Below are 23,739 nucleotides of genomic sequence, written 5' to 3' on the forward strand. Positions count from 1 at the left end.
TAGGTTCTATTGCTATGTTTTCATTGGTTGTCTTCAAGCTAGACTACACTTGCACGTGAGGTAGGGCAAAGTACACTATTCTGCAAACTGTGAAATTGTGCCTGTTGTGTTGTTGTCTAAAACAGACAATATATTTTCATTATTTTAAAGCAGAACTGTCTTTTTTTTTTACTATCGCCTTGGGGTAGGGGGCCTAACCTGTCTAAGTTACTGGGATGTACTGCAGGTGGATGCTTTATGCTATTAACCGCATATTCTGAGGGGCTGTAAATAATGACTTATTCTTAACTTTCCACTTCAAACTCTTAGGATAGGTGTCACAACTACTTCGTACTGTGGTGAGGTTCAATTTGTTGCGCAACAGGGACACATCTCTGTTTGTTGCTCAACCTCCCAAGGCTGATCTGAGGAAAACCCTACAAAAACAGGTATTTCCTACCAGTTACACTTGTTTCAAACCAGCAACTACTGACTGGGACATTGGATGCGATAGAGTCAAGAGGGGAGGGGGCCAGTGGAACTTTTCTGTCTATGATGGAATATAGTCTCTGAAAAGACAAGGAACTCGTCAAGGTGTTTAGCACCTTACCCTACAATGCCACATCCACTTCACACGATATTCATAGCGCTCATGAGTGAAATTGTCACTAAGAAAATAGATAATGAAATCAGAGATTCTTGGTACACACTGAAGGTAGATGGGACCAAGGACCGTACTGAATGTGAAACTATATCCACTGCACAGTACAGGAGGCCATCATGACAAAGGAGAAGACACTGAGTGTAAAATACTGTTCTTCAGCACATTGGATGCTGTCATTGGTGAACTGTCAGAACGACAGTCCAGCATCCAATGTTTAGCAAACACAACAGCCAACTGGTGGAGGCCCTGTGTGCCCTTGACCCAGAGAGCCATTACTTTCTAGATGTGAAAAAGATGAAGACACTGTTGGATCTATGCAAAAAAGATTTGGTTGAAGCTGAGTTTAATGTTGCTCGCAAGTTTTTGCAGACAGATAATCACCTGCTCTGGCTCCAATAGGGACAAATGGTCCCTATTTGATATCCTGCAATGATCCTGCAATGATCCTGATGATCCTGACTTTTTTGGGGCGTCCACAGCTACATGAGAGAACTCATGAATGGAATGATTGATTACTTAGGAAGTTTCACAGAGCATCAAGGAAGCTGCAACTCTTTTGAAAAATAAGATTGAAACAATTGTGTCGGGCTCTGTCCATGGTGCTGACAGAGCGGAGATTTTGTGTCATTGATCCTGTCACTTCTTGGTCAAAAGCATTTTTGAACTTGTATGTTTATTGTGGTATAGCATGATATAAGCATAATTCAATATAATTACAATGCAAGAACACAAATGACACCCCTCTGTATAGATTGGGTAAAGGAGTCAATGGAATGCAGACGTACCATTGAGCAGATTGGCACACATTCAACAAATCTGACATAACAAAGTGGATATTCGTCACATACGTGATGATTTATGTAATCTAACATCCCCCCCAGTGTGATAACTTATGTCCGATTTGAGTATATTTGGCTGATTTCACTGCTTAACATTTACAAGTTGTCCCTTTTCAAGTTTAGAAGAAGTGACTGCTAAACGCTAACTCCAGTTTGTATAAACTGGGTAGCATAGCTAGCCTACAGAAATCAGTGGTGGTAGTCAAAGTTGTTTTTAACTGTAATGCAGTTGATTGGTGAAGATACTCAGATTTTTACCTCAACATAGTGTGAAATGCACATATAAATGTAAGCACATTTTGACTGCGGGCAATGAAGAGATTCAGGGTCTTTCACCCTTGCCCGTTTCCCCAACGCATTTCAATGGCAATTCCATTGTTTTGGTCGGGTTCGATTGACCTCTTTAGCGTATCTATCGATATGGGATATCGATATGTTTCATCATAGAAATATATAGGCTGCATTCTATTTTGGTTTTCTTGGTACCCTATTGGTTTTCATTGCTGCATTCACATAGTTTCACGCCTGCTCCCTCTCTGGCGATCAAGGGCGCCAGGTAGCTTTTCATTACGCACACCTGTCACCATCATTACGCGCATCGGTGCTCATTGGACACACCTGGACTCCTTCACGTTTGGATTGCCTTCCCTTTATCAGCATTGTTGTTGTTTCCATTTCACCTGTACAGATGCTGTCCGTATTCTGTTCCTGTCCATGGTTATTAAATGTTCACTCCCTGTACCTGCTTCTCGTCTCCAGCATCGTTCCTTACACATAGGCTGTTTGTAATAGGGTAATTGCCCATCTAAACGGCATTGCTGTTGGGGGCTGTCCATTGTGCTGATGCAGTGCAGCAGAGATACTAGACTACAGATTTAAAAAGCACTCAATGATCTCTGAGTCTCGGCATTTGAACTTTATGTTTATAGCGTGATTATATAAGCTGAATTCAATATAATGACAATGCAAGAACCCCATCAAATGTTGCCCCCTTGGCAATTTCAACTGCCCCCTAAGTCACTTTATCCTGGCGCCGGGTCTGCCCCGGAGGAAGGGCAGCTCCATTCTGTCGAGATTGAGATTGAGGTGGTGGGCAAACACCTGGTGTAAAGAGAAAAGAGGAGAGGGCCTAGAACCAAGCCAAGGGGCACACCAGTAGTGCGAGCATGTTGTGCACACACAGATCCTCTCCACACCACCTGCAATTCAGGAGTGTGCAGAGCCTGAGACGCCCAGTCATGTCACCACATAGTAGAGATTCATGAGTCAGCCCAATCAAATCAAATCAAATTGTAATGGTCACATACACATGGTTAGCATATGTTAATGTGAGTGTAGCGAAATGCTTGTGCTTCTAGTTCCCACAGTGCAGTAATATCTAAGAAATAATCTGACAGTTCCACAACGACTACCTTATACACACAAATGTAAAGGGATTAAATAGAAATATGTATATAAATATATGGATGAGCAATGTTTGTTTATGTCGACGCGACGCACTCTGCAGTGTCTCTATGCTCATTCTCTGTCTCCCAGTCACCCATCATGCCTGTTAGAATGAATGTAAGAATTAATACCCCTTAGTCAGAAAATAGCAGATATTGAGGATAAGTCTATCTGAGAAACCTGCATTGTGGGTAAGTACGCTGTCGCTAAATACGTCCTGTTACATGGTTGAGTGAGCTGGTGTTCTTCTGTCTCCCCCTTAGATAGACTTGATGTGTGTATGAGTGCATGCAAGTATTAGTTCACCATGTGTTTCAGGTGTACGGGGTGGTGTAACGATTCTCGTCCTCCTCTTCTGAGGAGGAGTAGTAAGAAGGATCGGAGGACCAATGCGCAGCGTGGTAAGTGTTCATTATATTTATTTATAACTCAGAACACTAAATAAAACAAAGAGAATGAAATGAAAACAAAACAGTCCTGTACGGTGCATACATAAAACACAGAACAAAAAATAATCACCACGAAACACAATAGAAATAGATAGACAAATAGACAGATAAATAGACAACCCACCCAACTCACGCCCTGACCTTACTAAACCAAAGACATAACAAAAGAACTAAGGTCAGAACGTGACAGTACCCCCCCCCCCCTCCCAAAGGTGCGGACTCCGGCCACAAAAGCTGAACCAATAGGGGAGGGTCTGGGTGGGTGTCTGTTCGCAGTGGCGGCTCTGGCGTGGGACGTGGACCTCACTCCACCGTAGTCTTTCTCCGCCTCTTTTACCCGCCTCCGTGGCCTCTTAAGAGCGGCGACCCTCGCCGCCGACCTCGGACTGGGGAACCAAGCCACGGGTCCCGAATGGATGGGAGATTCCGGCATCACCGGACGGACGGGAGATTCCGGCAGCACCAGACAGGCGGGAGAATCCGGCAGCTCTAGAATGAAGGGCGATTCTGGCAGCTCCTGGCTGACCGACGGCTCTGGCAGCTCCTGGCAGACTGGCGTCTCTGGCAGCTCCTGGCTGACTGGCGGCTCTGGCAGCTCCTGGCTGACTGGCGGCTCTGGCAGCTCCTGGCTGACTGGCGGCTCTGGCAGCTCCTGGCAGACGGGAGACTCTGGCAGCTTGGGACAGACGGGAGACTCTGGCAGCTCAGGACAGACGGGAGACTCTGGCAGCTCAGGACAGACGGGAGACTCTGGCAGTGCTGGGCAGGAGGAAGGCTCTGGCAGCGCTGGACAGGCGGGAGCACCTGTAGGGAGGAGATGGAGAGACAGCCTGGTGCGGGGGGCTGCCATCGGAGGGCTAGTGCGAGGAGGTGGCACCAGATAGACCGGACCATGAAGGCGCACTGGAGGTCCCGAGCACCGAGCCTGCCCAACCCTACTTGGCTGAATGCTCCCCGTAGCCAGGCCAATACGGCGAGGTGGAATAGCCCGCACCTGGCTGTGCTGGCGAACCGGGGACACCATGCGTAGGGCTGGTGCCATGTATCCCGGCCCGAGGAGACGCACTGGAGACCAGATGCCCTGAGCCGGCTTCATGGCACCTGGCTCGATGCCCAACCTAGCCCGGACGATACGAGGCGCTGCTATGTACCGCACCAGGCTATGCCTGCGCACTGGGGACACTGTGCGCATCACGGCATAACACGGTGCCTGCCCAGTCCCTCTCTCTCCACGGTGAGCACGGGGAGTTGGCGCAGGTCTCCTACCTGACTTCGCCACACTCCCCGTGTGCCCCCAGCCAATACATTTTTGGGGCTGCCTCTCAGGCTTCCAGCCGCGCTGCTGTGCTGCCTCCTCATACCGCCGCCTCCCAGCTTTCGCTGCCTCCAGCTCTGCCTTGGGGCGGCGATATTCCCCAGCCTGTGCCCAGGGTCCTTTGCCGTCCAGGATCTCCTCCCATGTCCAGGATTCCTGAGATCGCTGCTGCTGCTGTTACCACGCTGCTTGGTCCTTTGGTGGTGGGTGATTCTGTAACGATTCTCGTCCTCCTCTTCTGAGGAGGAGTAGTAAGAAGGATCGGAGGACCAATGCGCAGCGTGGTAAGTGTTCATTATATTTATTTATAACTCAGAACATTAAATAATAAAACAACAAAGAGAACTAAATGAAACCGAAACAGTTTTGTGCGGTGCCTCTGATTGAGAACCATACCAGGCCAAACATAGAAATAGCAAATCATAGAAAAACTAACATAGACAACCCACCCAACTCACACCCTGACCATACTAAAACAAATACATAACAAAAGAACTAAGTTCAGAACGTGACAGTGGGTCTCCTGCCAGACAGATAGTTGAAGTCGGAAGTGTACATACACTTAGGAGTCATTAAAACTCATTTTTCAACCACTCCACAAATTTCTTGTAAACATACTATAGTTTTGGAGAGTCGGTTAGGACATCTACTTTGTACATGACACAAGTAAATTCCAAAAATTGTTTACAGACAGATTATTTTGCTTATAATTCACTGTATCACAATTCCAGTGGGTCAGAGGTTTACATACACTAAGTTGACTGTGCCTTTAAAATTCCAGAAAAGTATGTAATGGCTTTAGAGGCTTCTGGTAGGCTAATTGTCATCATTTGAGTCAATTGGAGGTGTACCTGTGTATGTATTACAAGGCATACCTTCAAACTCAGTGCCTCTTTGCTGGACATCATGGGAAAATCAAAAGAAATCCGCTAAGACATCAGAAAAAAACATTGTAGACCTCCATAAGTCTGGTTCATCCCTGGGAGCAATTTCCAAACGCCTGAAGTATAAACGTACACAAGTATAAACACCATGGGACAACGCAGCCGTCATACCGTTCAGGAAGGAGACGCTTTCTGTCTCCTAGAGATGAACGTACTTTGGTGCGAAAAGTGCAAATCAATCCCAGAACGACAGCAAAGGGCCTTGTGAAGATGCTGGAGGAAACAGGTACAAAAGTATTTATATCCACAGTAAAACGAGTCCTATATCGACATAACCTGAAAGGTCTCTCAGCAAGGAAGAAGCCACTGCTCCATAACCACCATAAAAAAGCCAGACTACGGTTTGCAACTGCAGATGGGGACAATTATCGTACTTTTTGGAGAAATGTCCTCTGGTCTGATGAAACAAAAATATAATTGTTTGGCCATAATGACCATCGTTATGTTTGGAGGACAAAGGGGGAGGCTTGCAAGCCGAAGAATACCATCTCAACCGTGAAGCACGAGGGTGGCAGCATCATGTTGTGGGGGTGCTTTTTGCTGCAGGAGGGACTGGTGCACTTCACAAAATAGATGGCATCATGAGGCAGAAAACTATGTGGATATATTGAAGCAACATCTCAAGACATCAGTCAGGAAGTTAAAGCTTGGTCGCAAATGGGTCTTCCAAATGTACAATAAATCCAGGTATACTTCCAAAGTTGTGGCAAAATGTCTTAAGGACAACAAAGTCAAGGTATTGGAGTGGCCATCACAAAGCCGTGACCTCAATCCCATAGAAAATGTGTGGGCAGAACTGAAACAGTGTTTGCAAGCAAGGAGGCCTGCAAACCTGACTCAGTTGCACCACCTCTGCCAGGAGGAATGTGCCAAAATTCACCCAACATATTGTGGGAAGCTTGTGGAAGGCCACCCGAAATGTTTGACCCAAGTTAAACAGTTGAAAGTCAATGCTACCATATACTAATTTAGAGTATGTAAACTTCTGACCCACTGGTAATGTGATGAAATAAATAAAATCTGAAATAATTCATTCTCTCTACTATTATTCTGACATTTCACATTCTTAAAATAAAGTGGTGATCCTAACTGACCTAAGACAGGACATTTTTCTAGGATTAAATCTCAGGAATTGAGATTAAATGTATTAGGCTAAGGTGTATGTAAACTTCCGACTTCAACTGTATACAGAATGGTGTCGTCTGCGTAGAGGTGGATCAGAGAATCACCAGCAACAAAAGCGACATCATTGATTTATACAGAGAAGAGAGTCGGCCCGAGAATTGTGGCAACAGGCCCTCAGATTTGACACACTGAACTCTATCAGAGAAGTAGTTGGTGAACCAGGCGAGGCAATCATTTGAGAAATTAAGGCTGTTGAGTCTGCCGATGAGAATGTGGTGATTGACAGAGTCGAAAGCCTTGGCCAGTTCGATGAATACGGCTGCCCAGTAATGTCTGTTATCGATGGTGGTTATGATATCATTTAGGACCTTGAGCGTGGCTGAGGTGCACCCATGACCAGCTCTGAAACCAGATTGCATAGCCTCTCTGGCGCAGGTGTGCAGCTAGCGACCCACCTCGACAACATCCGGGTGAAATTGCAGAGCGCCAAATTCAAAATACAGAAATAGTCATAATAAAAATTCATAAAAATACACGTGTTATACATCGGCTTAAAGATGAACTTCTTGTTTATCCAGCCGCTTTGTCAGATTTTGGAAAGGCTTTTTGGCGAAGGCATACCATACGATTGTCTGAGGACAGCATCCCGCATACAAAAGCATACAAACATTTTCCAACCAAGTAGAGGAGTCATGAAAGTCAGAAATAGCGATAAAATTAATCACTTACCTTTGAAGATATTCTTCTGGTTGCAGTCACAAGAGTCCCAGCTACACAATAAATGTTTGTTTTGTTCGATGAAGTCCCTCTTTATATCCAAAAAACTCCAAAAAAGAGAGGGTACAGATTGTCTAGCCCTGCTGATTTGTAGGGGTCCAGATTTTACAGCTCTTTCAGAACATCAGCTATCTGGATTTGGGTGAAGGAGAAATAGGGGAGGCTTGGGCGAGTTGCTGTGGGGGGTGCAGGGCTGTTGACCGGAGTAGGAGTAGCCAGGTGGAAAGCATGGCCAGCCGTGGAAAAATGCTTCTTTAAATTCTTAATTACTATGGATTTATTGGTAGTGACAGTGTTTCCTAGCCTCAGTGCAGTGGGCAGCTGGGAGGAGGTGCTCTTATTCTCCATGGACTTTACAGTTTCCCAGAACTTTTTTGAGTTTGTGCTACAGGATGCAAATTCCTGCTTGAAAAAGCTAGCCTTAGCTTTCCTAACTGCCATTGTATATTGGTTCCTAACTTCCCTGAAAAGTTGCATATTACGGGGGCTATTTGATGCTAATGCAGAACGCCACAGGATATTTTTGTGCTGGTCAAGGGCAGTCAGGTCTGGAAACAAGGGCTATATTTGTTCCTGGTTAAAAAAAAATTGAATGGGGCATGCTTATTTAAGATGGTGAGGAAGGCTACCTGAAACATTTGACCCAAGTTAAACCATTTAAAGGCAATGCTACCAAATACTAATTGAGTGTATGTAAACTTCTGACCCACTGGGAATGTGATGAAAGAAATAAAAGCTGAAATAAATCATTCTCTCTACTATTATTCTGAAATGTCATATTCTTAAAATAAAGTGGTGATGCTAACTGACCTAAAACAGGGAATTTTTTACTAGGATTAAATGTCAGGAATTGTGAAAAACGGAGTTTAAATGTATTTGGCTCAGGGGTATGTAATCTTACAACTTCAACTGTACCTCTGTAGAAGCGAAAGGTCGCCAGTGACTCATCATCAGCAGGTGACAGATCTTGTGGGATACCTCTCTTCTGCCCAGTGGGATTAGGGTCTCACTCACTGTTACCGCATTTACATGCTAATCTCAACAGGAACCACTTAAGGTGTGCTCTCAGTTTGAGAGAGACAACACTCCGAAGCAACCTGAGCAATTATCTTGGAAAATGTGTGCCCATTAGATATTTCTTCTCTGCAGCAATTTTATTTATCTTTTTAGAAATACATTCATTGCAAAAAAATGTATTGTCATGTTTTTGAAGGAGTACATCACAAGTACCAGCCTTATTATGTGTGCATAAAGTATCAAGCTATGAAATAATAATGAAGTAAAGTGATTTACAGAAGTAAAAACAAAGCAAACATGAGAAGAATTAGGCTTGCATATTAAACAGAAATATTGTACTCATTCAGTAAAATTATCTATTCTAATAGTTACAAAGAACCATAAAACCAAAGACGTTATAAAACTGTTCAACACATACAGTACAGTATCAACTTTTCAGCGACACACCATTAATAAGCTACAGGCTCTCTCAGTGGTATTTTCTTTATCTTAGCTCCACTAACTGTCGCCACCATCCTCACTGTGTGTGCAGCAGGCACACTCACGCAGGCACACACACATACAAATACAAGTACATGCACACTCACAACTTAGAGAATGTAACGTCCAGGATCCATGTCAGAGGAGTGTTTATGTACTGCATGTACTTGTATTTGTACGTGTGTGTGCCTGCGTGAGTGTGCCGGCTACTACACAGTGAGGATGGTGGCGATTTGAAGTTATATCATATTCCTTTTTAACTTTGGCAGTGTGTGATATCTTATCCTCCATATTCTTATCATATCCTAATAATCTAATATCAGATACCATGGGTTTTTATTCAGGGAGATCTGATGCAATGGAGGTATAAGTCTGCAGGTAAAGCGCTGATCTATATTTGTTAAGATCTTAGCAGGGGGAGGATTACATGGCATGGGGGTAACACAACACCATCTTTCCCTTTTTGGAAGATATATCCCCAAAAAGCTATTAAGGTTTGTATTTTGGGGGTGATATGATTTGCTATTAATCATTGGGGCTTCATGTAAACCAGTGTTTTCCCATTTGAGCTGGTGTATGATGGAGAATGAGGTCATGAGGAGGCAGAAATAACAGTGATACTGAGGAAAACACACGCACACCCTGCCGTCCCTCATAGAAACAGTATTGTTCAGATGTCTGAAACTTGTATGGGGGTAACTCGCCCCATCCACAAGGAATGTGTAGCCTAAAGTCCTAGAGAAATGCAGAACTGCACAGAAGCAGTTGTAGCAGTTATAATTGCAGAACCAGTTATGGTGGTAAAGATGAAGGCAATTCTTCTTGATATATGAGAAAACTGGTGGTTTTGACAGTAACATATGTGCTATGTGTGTGTACAGTCCAAACAGTTATCGCAGTTCTCTACGTTACCAGCTAAGTTTGCACTCCAACTGCAATCTCTGTGACAAAATAAATACCTAAACAGTTACTCTAGTTCCCTACCAGATGATGTTTGCTTTCGAGCCCCTTCTATTCTTCCCACTTCCCTATCACCCAAAAGCAATAATTGAATGTATTATCAGTGAACATATCATCTGGTCCGGTTAGGGCCAGTCGTTGAGATGTCAGAGGGATGTGGAGGCCTGCCATCCTACAATGGTTTTTATGAGTCTCTGTGCATGGTATCCCCTCTGTTCCTAGCCCGGTCCAGTGCGACTGATGGGACACAACAAGCTGTGATTGTGACGCTAAGCTCTAATAAATGCTGACTGGCTTGCTCTCTGCCTGGGAAATGTGAAGATGGCCGGTGGACATCATCATTAATATTTTAAGGTGTCGTACTGCACTGGGCTTTGCTGCACTGAGTCCCCTCCCAGCTGGTGGTTTGTGTGTGTGTGTGTGTGTGTGTGTGTGTGTGTGTGTGTGTGTGTGTGTGTGTGTGTGTGTGTGTGTGTGTGTGTGTGTGTGTGTGTGTGTGTGTGTGTGTGTGTGTGTGTGTGTTCTTACTCTTAGCCTCTATATCCCACTAGGTTACAATTTATCGTGGGGATGATAGACAATCCAGGAAACCCATGGCGTTATAAAAGTTTCTGCTGTTCTTGATTCACTTGCTGGAGCCTCCTGATGTCTGAGTAGGGGAAAGAGGCATACATGCGCGCGAGGAGAGATGGATTGATAGTAATGCAGTGAGAAACAACCCTGACCTTGGGATGATTGGGACAATTGTTAAGGGGCCTTTCTCCAGAGACCAGGGGTAAATCTCAGGACCATTTCTCTGCTCAGTGTACACAACATATGACTTCTGCATGATCTCTGTGATTACAGTATGCTTCAGTGCTTTGAGGCCACTGCTGTCTCACGTAACAGGATACATGTGTGTTGACTGCTGTTTGTCTTTATATGTGTGTGAACTGTGTGTGCTGCTTAACGACTGCTATCAAGCTTTGATTGGTAAATAAACACCAAAAACGAATATTATTTACAATTTCTTCTCTGGTGGGGGAAGGATATGGGAGTGTGTGTGTGCACGTGTGGAGGGGGGGTTATGTGAGGAATAAACCCTGATGGTGATAATAAGCGTCCTGAGACCGATAACCCCTTAAAGGTGTTATTTTTTTACAACCGTGTGTCCCTCTGACATTAATCAACACCCTTCTGACCAATTAGAATGGAGCAGTTAACGAAGCTGTGTAACTATGAGTAGAATGAAAATCTGGTTCTGGGCAGTGAAGCATCTTTTCACACAAGGAAACGTGCCATGATGAGAACAGTGAGGCCATGGAACTGTCAGTCAGAGAATCTTAATTGGATTTCCTTGATCCTCTCCTCCTTTCCTTGCGTCCCCTCCATCCTCTCCTCACCTCCTTCTGAAAAAGGTGAAAGGTAATCGAGGAGAATACCTAGTGAGTTTCTCAAATGAATGCATTTAACCCAACTCCTCTGAATCAGAGAAGTACGGGGGGCTGCTTTAATTGACACGATTATAAACTGGGGAGCAGTTGCTGTTGGGGATGAACTGCCTTGCTCAAGGGCAGAAGAGCATATTTTTCCACCTTGCTGGCTTGGGGAATCAAACCAGCGACAAATTGGTTACTGGCCCCCCGCTCTTAAGCAGTCGGCGACCTGCCACCCCAGAGGAAAGGAAACATGGAAACAAAGGAGGCAATCAAGGAGAGGAGGAATCTCCTCTGTTTACCTAATGACAAATTGACACATTCCTACATATTGCAACCGCATATTGGTTTCTGGGTCACGGAAGACAGAGAGGACGGACTTTTGCCTAATATAGAATAAGGCTAGTGACTCCAGTGCACTGTGTTCCAAGAGATCCTGTCCCAAACTGCGGGAAGTAAGGCTGCTGGGGGTGCTGCAGCACCCAGTGAAAAATAAACAAATATAGTATACAGCACCAGTCAAAAGCTTGGGCTCAATTACCCATTCAAAGGTTTTTCTTTATTTTTACTATTTTCTACATAGTAATATGTTACGGGTCTCACCCCGGTGTATTTATTAAAGGTTGTTTCTTTCCCCAGTTTCTGTGTTGTGGTTTTGATTGTATGTGTGTGTTTCAGGATGGCTTCCTGAAATTCTAAGCAGCTGATTGGTTGGCCCCATCGATGATTGGAGATCTGACCCCACCCTCTCGTCAGAAGACACAGCTTTCTTCAATTACCGACTCCTTCTGACACTAGAAAAGCCAGTGTTCCTTTGTTAGGAGAGAGCTGATGGTTATGTTCTGTGTTTGTTGCGCAGACAGAGCTTATTAGTATGTTCTGTGTTGGTTGTTGCTGAGATAGAGCTGATGGTTATGCCCTGTGTTGGTTGTTGCTCAGAGACAGTTTTTTTTAAGTATTTGTAGCCGCTGCTTCTAAGGTATGTGTGTCCCCATAGAACGCAGTGTTTTTGATTATTAAAATTGTTTACTTATGTTTGTATTATTCTGTTTCATTTGTTCCCAGGGGGGAAGGGGACGGCACCTTGGGAGTGCTTAGGCAAGAGGCCTGCGGGCATACCTATACCCCTAGAATGTACTTTGTCAATGCACACTAGGTAAGACCTGGGCGGACCATCCCCTGTATTTAGGTTAGTGCGCCAGGTAGTGCTAGTTAGGTAAGTTGTGGGTAGGTAGGAGAGGGGACTCTAACTTTTACTTTCTTTGCTTTGATTTCGCCCATCCCCCTTTTCCCAAAATTACCATGTGACGGAATAAATTCCCTGTAAATGGTAAATTCTCTGCCGTTTGTAATCCTTAGCCGCACCTACAGTCCCATTCATCTTTCACTCCATGGGGAGTTGAGTGTAGCAGGGTGTTTGTTGCCTTCCCTCTTCCTAGAGGTGTACGTAACAGAGGTACTCCTCGCTCTTTTGTTTAGGTTTCAACCCTGTGTTTTGCGTACGTGTTTGTTTGGTTTTCGTCCCCGTGCCTTTACATGGCATGCTGTAATTTGGGTAAATATTACTCTTTCCTGTATCCCGATCACTTTATACCAACGTGATAGCGTAATTGACCATTGAGGGAGACAGCGGGAATGGCCCGTCCCAACAACGCCGTAAATTCTCCAACTGCAACTGGCCCATCCATCGCCGCCACAACCGGTCCGTCTGACGCTACTGGTCCGTCCGACGCCGCTGCAACTTTGGCCGCTGCAACTTTGGCAGCTGCAACTAGCCCGTCCGACGATATCGCAACTTCAGCAGCTGCATCGGGTGCTGATAGACCTGCACTGTGTCCCTGTGAACGTCCTTGAGGACGGTGTCACTGGCCCCTATTCCCAGTGATTAGTAACTGTATAAGTGTGTCCTTGGTTAACCATTGTTACAATGTTCGTGGCAGTACCTGTGTATATTTTGCCGTTTGTGCCATTGTAGATTGAGCAGATGATTACGGGTCTCGTCCCGTGTGTTAATCATTGTGCGCTTGTGCTGTTTATTCAAGGTACTCCTTGCTCTTTTCATTGGGTTTCAACCCTGTGTGTTGTATACGTGTTTGGTCTTTGTCCCTGTGCCTTTACACGGCATGCTGTAATTTGGGTAAAGAAATAAAAACTATTACGCATTCCTGCTCCTGTCTCCCGATCCCTTCCTACCAATGTGACAGTTACTCAAAGTTGCTAGGTCAGACACCCTTTCCAGGGGTTTTATTTGTATTTAACTTAAACTTCTCCTGTGTTTTCCCCCCATTTTATTAATCAAAAAACCCATCATAGTAATATTTCCTCCATCAAATCACCCACCACAATTCCTTCCCCCGTGGACTTGAATACCCCCAACAAACCCCTCTAAAATGTTTTTAATCCAAATCTGGCAACCCTGTTTAGCTTTCTCGCTATGTGATCATCAGGTTGGAATGTTGGAGCTCTAGAAAGAGGCCAGAGTTCCCGAGTTGGATGACCGTTCAATGTGATTTTTCCCTGTTCGAGCTCGTTTTTTCCAGAGTTCAGTTATTTTGAACGTACTGAAGTTGGAAATTGGAAGTCGGAACTCTGAGATTTCAGAGTTCCCAGTTTTGAATGTGGCATTATAGTGAATGCCATTTTGGGATTAGGGAGTTTAGCTTGTCAAACCTAAACAAACATGGCTGCCATCATAAAGAATTTAACAGCTATTAGCTTAGCTGACACGTATCTCTTTTTTAAACAATATTACATTAGTCCCTTGTGCTCACCAGAGATATGGTACATTGTAAACAAGACTAGCTGTTAGGTCGCAAAGTTATTTTAATTTTTTTATCAGTGCAACCTGTTATTTAGACTGGTTTATTGGATGATTTTGACTGTGGATGTGTTCTGTGTAATACTTGGATGATGAAGTTTGCATTGATCTTATACAATAAAAGGTGAAATTGAAGAATACATTTTAAGACCTTTATTTTCCATCAGTACAAAAAGTTATTTAGATGTTCAGACAACAATGGTGTTTAGATGCTTTTGTTGCATCATACGTTTCGATGCTACTGTTCCAATCACAAATTTGCGATGGTACGCGGCTGGGACCACTCAACAATGATCACAAATATGTGATAGTACGCGTCAAAGGGTTAAGACCAGGTTCTCATTCACAAACAAACAACTCACAACATGATAATTCAATAAATCAAAACAGCAAAACACACCACATCTCAAGACACACCACATCTCAAAAACACAAATAAATATACTAGATGGGGAGAAGATCTTGAGAGATGTGAGCTGGAGGAATTTTCTCAATGTATCCTGAGGACTACTGGCACTAGGCATCTCACCTCTTTTAATTTAACTTTCCCTCTCGCTCGCTTCCTCTTTCCCTTTTCTCTACCCTTCTCCCCTCCACTTCTCTGCTTTGTTCTCCTTTTATTCCTCTTCTTCTTCTCCTATCCTCCCTCTCTCCAGGCTGATGTATTCTCTCATTACAGACCACAGCCAATAGAAGGTAGATCTTATATAAATCCAGACGGTCAGAAAGAATGTTATTTGGGGTTAGTGTCGGGACTCACTCCGTCTCTCTCTATCTCTCTTTCTCCCTCTCTCTATCTCTCATTCTCAGTCAAGCTCTGTCTCCCTCTCACTTTCTCCTTCCCGCTCTGTCTGCCTGTTTACTATTCTGCAACAGAGCTTGCTAAGTTATATTCACTGGGGAGGATTTTTGTGAAGTGTTTCTTTGATGTTGCCTGAATGAGCCATTCTAGATCTGTACCCAGGTGAAGGAGTGTGTGTGGCAGGTTGACATTTATTGTAGAAGAACTGAGCGGTATCCGCTAGATGGGCCAGCTACAAAGTCAAATTTGGAGATATTATAAAAATGTATGAAAACAAAAATGTTATTTTTGGTCTAAACTTAAGGTTAGGGCTAGTGCATCAATGGCGTTGTCCCCACAGTGACTATAAGTACATAACCAACCAGAAGCCATGGATTACAGGCAACATCCACACTGAGCTAAAGGGTAGAGCTGCCGCTTTGTAGGAGCGGGAATGTAACAGAGACGCTTATAAGACATCCCGCTGTGCCCCCCGAAAAACCATCAAACAGGCAAAGCGTCAATACAGGACTAAGAATGAATCATACTACACCGGCTGTGACGCACGTTAGATGTGGCAAGACTTGCAAACTATTACGGACTACAAAGGGTAGCACAGCCGCGAGCTGCCCAGAGACACGAGCCTACCAGACGAGCTAAATTACTTAATTACTATGCTTTCTTTGAGGCAAGCAACACTGAAGCATGCATGAGAGCATCAGCTGTTCTGGACGACTGTGGGATCACGCTCTCCGTAGCCGATGTGAGTAAGACCTTAAAATAGGTCAACATTCACAAGGCCGCAGGGCCAGACGAATTACCAGGACGTGTACTCCGAGCATGCGCTAAACAACTGACATGTATTTTTCAACATGTCCCTGACCGAGTCTGTAATATCGACATGTTACAAGCAGACTGACATTGTCCCTGAGCCCAAGAACACTAAGGTAAGCTGCCTAAATGACTACCGACCCGTAGCACTCACGTCTATAGCCATGAAGTGCTTTGAAAGGCTGGTCATGGCTTACATCAACACCATTATCCCAGAATAACTAGATCCACTCCAATTTGCATACCATCCCAAAAGATCCACAGATCCACACTGCCCTTTCCCACCTGGACAAAAGGAACACCTAGATGAGAATGCTATTCATTGACAACAGCTCAGCATTCAACACGATAGTGCCCTCAAAGCTCATTAGTAAGCTAAGGACCCTTGGACTAAACACCTCCCTCTGCAACTGTATCCTGTACTTCCTGATGGAACACCCCCAGGTGGTAAGTACTGTACTGGAGGTAACAACATATCTGCCACGCTGATCCTCAACACGGGGGACCCTCAGGGGTGCATACTCAGTCCCCTCCTGTACTCTTTGTTCACCAATCACTGCACGGCCAAGCACGACTCCAACACCATTATTAAGTTTGCTGACGACACAACAGTGGAAGGCCTGATCACCGACAACGATGAGACAGCCTATAGAGAGGAGGTCAGAGACCTGGCAGTATGGTGCCAGAATAACAACCTCTCCCTCAAGGTGATCAAGACAAAAAAAGATGATTGTGTACCACAGAAAAAGGAAGGCCGAGCACGCCCCCATTCTCATCGACAGGGCTGTAGTGAACAGGTTGAGACCTTCAAGATCCTTGGTGTGCACATCACAAATGAACTATCATGGTCCAAACACACTAAGACAGTCGTGAGGAGCGCATGACAACACCTATTCACAATTAGGAGAAAAGATGTAGCATAATTACGCAGATCCTCAAAAAGTTCTGCAGCTGCACCATCCTGCACCGTCCTGACTGGTTGCATCACTGCCTGGTATGGCAACTGCTCGGCCTCCAACCGCAAGGCACTACAGAGGGTAGTGTGTACGGCCCAGTACATGATTGTTTCCTGATATCCAGGAACTCTATACCAGAAGGCCCTAAAAATGGTCAAAAACTTCAGCCACCCTAGTCATAGACTGTTCTCTCTGCTACTGCACGGGAAGCGGTGCCGGAGCACGAAGTCTAGGTCGAAAAGGCTTCTGAACAGCTTCAACCCCCAATTCATAAGACTCCTGAACAACTAATCAAATGGCTACCTAGACTATTTTTCATTTACCCCCCCACCGCCATGTTTACGCTGCTCCTACTCTCTGTTTATTATCTCTGCAAAGATACTTTACATCTACCTACAGTCGTGGCCAAACGTTTTGAGAATGACACAAATGCTAATTTCCACAAAGTTTGCTGCTTCAGTGTCTTTATATATTTTTGTCAGATGTTACTATGGAATACTGAAGTATAATTAGAAGCATTTCATAAGTGTCAAAGGCTTTCATTGACAATTACATGAAGTTGATGTAAAGAGTCAATATTTGACCCTTCTTTTTCAAGACCTCTGCAATCCACCCTGGCTTGCTGTCAATTAACTTCTGGGCCACATCCTGACTGATGGCAGCCCATTTTTGCATAATCAATTCTTGGAGTTTGTCAGAATTTGTGGGGTTTTGTTTGTCCACCCACCTTTTGAGGGTTGACCACAAGTTTTCAATGGGACTAAAGTCTGGGGAGTTTCCTGGCCATGGACCCAAAATATTGATGTTTTGTTCCCCGAGCCACTTAGTTATCACTTTTGCCTTATGGCAAGGTGCTCCATCATGCTGGAAAAGGCATTGTTCATCACCAAACTGTTCCTGGATGGTTGGGAGAAGTTGCTCTCAGAGGATGTGTTGGTACCATTCTTTATTCATGGCTGTGTTCTTAGGCAAAATTGTGACCACCCACTCCCTTGGCTGAGAAGCAACCCCACACATGAATGGTCTCAGGATGCTTTACTGTTGGCATGACACAGGACTGATGGTAGCGCTCACCTTGTCTTCTCCGGACAAGCTTTTTTGCGGATGCCCCAAACAATCAGAAAGGGGATTCGTCAGAGAAAATGACTTTACCCCAGTCCTCAGCAGTCCAATCCCTATACCTTTTGCAGAATATCAGTCTGTCCTTGATGTTTTTCCTAGAGCAAAATATCTTCTTTGCTGCCCTTCTTGACACCAGGCCATCCTCCAAAAGTCTTCTCCTCACTGTGTGTGCAGATGCACTCACACCTGCATGCTGCCATTCCAGAGCAAGCTCTGTACTGATGGTGCCCCGATCCCGCTGCGGAATCAACTTTAGGAGACGGTCCTGGCACTTGCTGGACTTTCTTTGGCGCCCTGAAGCCTTCTTCACAACAATTGAACCGCTCTCCTTGAAGTTCTTGATGATCCGATAAATGGTTGATTTAGGTGCAATCTTACTGGCAGCAATATCCTTGCCTGTGAAGCCCTTTTTGTGCAAAGCAATGATGACGGCACGTGTTTCCTTGCAGGCAACCATGTTTGACAGAGGAAGAACAATGATTCTAAGCACCACCCTCCTTTTGAAGCTTCCAGTCTGTTATTCAAACTCAATCAGCATGACAGAGTGATCTCCAGCCTTGTCCTCGTCAACACTCACACCTGTGTTAAAACTTCTTACGGCTGAAGGGGCACTATTGAGTAGCTTGGATGAAAGGTGCCCAGAGGTGCCCAGAGAAAATGGCCTGCTTCTCAGTCTCAGTTGCTAATATATGCATAGTAGTATTAGTATTGGATAGAAAACATTATGACGTTTCTGAAACTGTTTGAATGATGTCTGTGAGTATAACAGAACTCATATGGCAGGCAAAAACCTGAGAAGGAATCCAAACAGGAAGTGAGAAATCTGAGGTTGGTATATTTTCAAACCATTCCCTATTGAAATCTCTGTTAGATATGAATGAAGATTCACTTCCTAGAGATTTCACTAGATGTCAACCGTTTATAGAAATTTGAATGAGGCTTCTACTGTGTTGTGGGACTGAATAAGAGCAGAATGTGTCTGGCAGTCAGCCAGTTCCAGGTCACGCGCATAGCACATAATATCTTCCTGCGTTCCGTTCCTCCTCAAGACACAAAGGAATTCTCAGGTTGGAACTTTAATGAAGATTATTGATTAAAACATTCTAATGATTGATTCTGTACTTAGTTTGAAATGTTTTTTCGACCTGTAATATAACTTTTTGAAGTTTTTGTCCGAAGAAACGGTCGACCAGCACCAGCGTTTGGATAAATGTACCAAACACGCTAACAAAAGTAGCTAATTGGACATAAATAATGGACATTATCGAACAAATCAAGTATTTATTGTGGACCTGGGAGTATATTCTGATGAAGGTCATCAAAGGTAAGGGAATATTTATCATGTAATTTGTGGTTTATTTTGACTCCAAAATGGCAGCTAATTTGACAATTGTTCTGAGCGCCGTCTCAGATTATGGCATGGTTTGCTATTTCTGTAAAGTTTTTTTAAATCTGACACAGCGGTTGCATTAAGGAGAGGGTTATCTATAATTCCATGTGTATAACTTGTATTATCATCTACATTTATGATGAGTATTTCTGTTGAATCGATGTGGCTATGCAAAATCACTGGATGTTTTTGGAACTAGTGAACGTAACGCGCCAATGTATACTGAGATTTTTTTTATATATAAATATGAACTGTATCAAACAAAACATACATGTATTGTGTAACATGAAGTCCTATGAGTGTAATCTGATGAAGATCATCAAAGGTTAGTGATTCATTTTATCTCTATTTGTGCTTTTTGGGACTCCTCTCTTTGGCTGGAAAAATGGCTGTGTTTATTGTTGTTTGGTGGTGACCTAACATAATCGTTTGTGGTGCTTTCGCTGAAAAGCATATTTGAAATCGGACACTGTGGTGGGATTAACAACAAGACTACCTTTAAAACGTTATAAAATACATGTATGTTTGAGGAATTTTAATTATGAGACTTATGTTGTTTTGAATTTGGCGCCGGCACTTTCACTGGCTGTTGTCATAACATCCCGTTAACGGGATTGCAGCCCAAAGAGGTTATTAAAGAGAGAATCACTGACATGGTGTCAGCTGGTCCTTTTGTGGCAGGGCTGAAATGCAGTGGAAATGTTTTTTGGGGGATTCAGTTCATTTGCATGGCAAATAGGGACTTACCAATTAATTGCAATTCATCTGATCACTCTTCATAACATTCTGGAGTATACATTTCCATCATACAAACTGAGGCAGCAGGCTTTGTGAAAATTAATATTTGTGTAATTCTCAAAACTTTAGGCCAAGACTGTACAGTCGGAGGATTACATACTCCTTAGCCAAATACATTTAAACTCAGTTTTTCACAATTCCTGACATTTAATCCAATTAAAAATTCCCTGTTTTAGGTCAGTTACGATCACCACTTTATTTTAACAATGTGAAATGTTAGAATAATAGTAGAGGGAATGATTTATTTGAGCTTTAATTTCTTTCACATTCCCGGTGGGTCAGAAGTTTACGTACACTCAATTACTATTTGGCAGCATTGCCTTTAAATTGTTTAACTTGTGTCAAACGTTTCAGGTGGCCTTCTGCAATATTCCCACAATAAGTTAGGTGAATATTGTCCCATTTATCCTGACAAAGCTAGTGTAACTGACCAGGTATGTCAGCCTCCTTGTTCGCTCACGCTTTTTCAGTTCTGCCCACAACTTCTCTATAGGATTGCGGTCAGGGCTTTGTGATGGCCACTCCAATACCTTGACTTTGTTGTCCTTAAGCCATTTTGCCCCAACTTTGGAAGTATGCTTGGGGTCATTGCCCATTTGGAAGACCCATTTGCGACCAAGCTTTAACTTCCTGACTGATGTCTTGAGATGTTGCTTCAATATATCCACATAATTTTCCGCCTCATGATGCCATCTATTTTGTGAAGTGCACCAGGCCCTCCTTTAGCAAAGCACCCCCACAACATGATGCTGCCACCCCCGTGCTTCATGGTTGGGATGTTGTTCTTCAGCTTGGAAGTCTCCCCCTGTTACCTCCAAACACAAAGATGGTCACTATGGCCAAACAGTTATATTTTTGTTTCATCAGACCAGAGGACATTTCTCCCAAAAGTACAATCTTTGTCCCCATGTGCAGTTGCAAACCGTAGTCTGGCTCTTTTATGGTGGTTTTGGAGCAGTGGCTTCTTTCTTGCTGAGAGACCTTTCAGGTTATGTCGTTTTAGGACTCAATTAACTGTGGATATAGATAATTTTGTACCTGTTTCCTACAGCATCTTCACAAGGTATTTTGCTGTTGTTCTGAGATTGATTTGTGCTTTTCGCACCAAAGTACGCTCATCTCTAGGAGACAGAATGTGTCTCCTTCCTGAGCGGTATGACGGCTGCTTGGTCCCATGGTGTTTATACTTGCGTACTATTGTTTCTACAGATGAGCATGGTACCTTCAGGTGTTTGGAAATTGCATCCAAGGATGAACCAGACTTCTGCAGGTCTACAATGTTTTTTACTGAGGTCTTGGCTGATTTCTTTTGAATTTTCCAGTATGTTCAGCAAAGATGTACTGAGTTTGAAGGTAGGCCTTGAAATGCATCCACAGGTACACCTCCAAATGACTCAGGCTAATTGACATAATTTATCAGAAGCTTCTAAAGCCATGACATAATTTTCTGGAATTTTCCAAGCTGTTTAAATTCACAGTCAACTTAGTGTATGTAAACTACAGACCCACTGGAATTGTGATACAGTGAATTATAAGTGAAATAATCTGTCTGTAAACAATTGTTGTAAAAATGACTTGTGTCATGCACAAAGTAGACGTCCTAACTGACTTGCCAATACTATAGTTTGTTAACAAGAAATGTGTGGAGTGGTTGAAAAACAAGTGTTATTGACTCAAACCTAAGTGTATGCAAACTTCTGACTTTAACTGTACATATTACCTCAGTTACCTCGACAACCTTATTTCTGCTCTTTAAATATTCATTTTTCAAAAACATTTATAAAAAAAAAAACTTTCTTCAAAATGTCTTACAGATCTAGCTCTCCATGTACTCACCTAAGATCCTGTTAACTGGATCGATTGGACCAAATTCAAACAACAGAAATCTCATGAATAAAATTCATGAGTATTTTACACCATTTACACCATAAAAGTATTTTACACCATTTTTAAGATAAAGATGTTGTTAATTCCACCACAGTGTCCGATTTCAAAAATACTTTACGATGAAAGCATGCGATTATGTTAGGTCAGCTCCTAGTCACAGAAAAATACAGCCATTTTTCCAGCCAAAGAGAGGAGTCACAAAAAGCAGAAATAGAGATAAAATGAATTACTAACCTTTATGATCTTCATCAGATGACACTCATAGGACTTCATGCTACACAATACATGTATGGTTTCTTCAATAAAGTTCATATTTATATCCTAAAATCGCAGTTTACATTGGTGCGTTATGTTAACCTCTCTGATCTCCCCATCCCGGATCCGGGATCGTGAATACAGACTCAAGCTCATTACCATAACACAACGTTAACTATTCATGAAAATCGCAAATGAAATTAAATGAATCTATTTGCTCTCAAGCTTAGCCTCTGTCATCTCAGATTTTCAAAATATGCTTCTCAACCATTGCAAAACAAGCATTTGTGTAACAGTATTGATGGCTAACGTAGCATTTAGCGTAGCATTTAGCATTAGCATTCAGCAGGTAACATTTACACAAAAAAACAGAAAAGCATTCAAATAAAATAATTTACCTTTGAAGAACTTCAGATGTTTTCAATGAGGAGACTCTCAGATAGCAAATGTTCAGTTTTTCCTGAAAGATTATTTGTTTAGGACAAATCGCTTCGTTTTCTGCGTCACGTTTAGCTACGAAAAAACCCCTGTGTCCAGGATTGTGTAAATCTATCAGCAAGCTCATTAGCATAACACAACTTTAACTATTCATGAAAATGGCAAATGAAATGAAATGAATATATTTGCTCTCAAGCTTAGCCTTTTGTTAACAACACTGTCATCTCAGATTTTCAAAATATGCTTTTGAACCATAGCTAAACAAGCATTTGTGTAAGAGTATTGATAGCCTAGCATTGCATTAAGCCTAGCATTTAGCATGCAACATTTTCCACAAAAACCATAAAAGCATTCAAATAAAATCATTTACCTTTGAAGAACTTCAGATGTTTTCAATGAGGAGACACTGTTAGATAGCAAATGTTCCGTTTTTACAAAAATGTTTATTTGTGTAGGAGAAACCGCTCCGTTTTGTTCATCACGTTTGGGTAAGGAAAAAAAAAAAAAAAAGTAATTAAAACGCAAACTTTTTTCCAAATTAACTCCATAATATCGACAGAAACATGGCAAACGATGTTTAGAATCAATCCTCAAGGTGTTTTTCACATATCTATCGACGATAAAATCCATCGTGGCAGTTTACTTTAAATTCTGAAGAAATGGAAGGACACCGGGCGGGACACCGGGTAAATGTAGTCTCTTATGGTCAATCTTCCAATGATATGCCTACAAAAACGTCACAATGCTGCAGACAACTCGGGGAATAGACAGAAAGCGCAGGCTCATTCTTGGCGTATTCACAGCCATATAAGGAGACATTGGAACACAGCACCTTCAGAATCCGGGGCATTTCCTGTATGAAACTTCATCTTGGTTTCGCCTGTTGCATTAGTTCTGGGGCACGCACAGATAATATCTTTGCAGTTTTGGAGACGTCAGAGTTGTGTCTTTCCAAGGCTGTCAATTCCATGCATAGTCGAGCATCTTTTCGTGACAAAATATTGCGCTTAAAACGGGCACGTCTTTTTATCCAATAATGACACAGCACCCCTA

General features: G+C 43.1%; 1 long non-coding RNA gene across 1 annotated transcript in view; it reads right to left on the reverse strand.

The window, feature by feature from the left end:
- The window catches only part of LOC149974407 (uncharacterized), a 43,301-nt gene extending 20,175 nt beyond the window's left edge, over positions 1-23,126 (reverse strand). Inside the window, exons 1-2 of the long non-coding RNA XR_016489348.1 lie at positions 23,057-23,126; positions 22,647-22,708 (exon numbers count right to left, since the gene is read on the reverse strand). This is a non-coding gene — a long non-coding RNA (uncharacterized LOC149974407). The remainder of the gene's footprint in view (positions 1-22,646; positions 22,709-23,056) is intronic.
- Between the last annotated feature and the right edge of the window lie 613 nt (positions 23,127-23,739).

Source organism: Oncorhynchus mykiss, chromosome 20 (assembly GCF_057628025.1).
Source record: "Oncorhynchus mykiss isolate SJ-2025 chromosome 20, ASM5762802v1, whole genome shotgun sequence".
Classification (NCBI taxonomy): domain Eukaryota; kingdom Metazoa; phylum Chordata; class Actinopteri; order Salmoniformes; family Salmonidae; genus Oncorhynchus; species Oncorhynchus mykiss.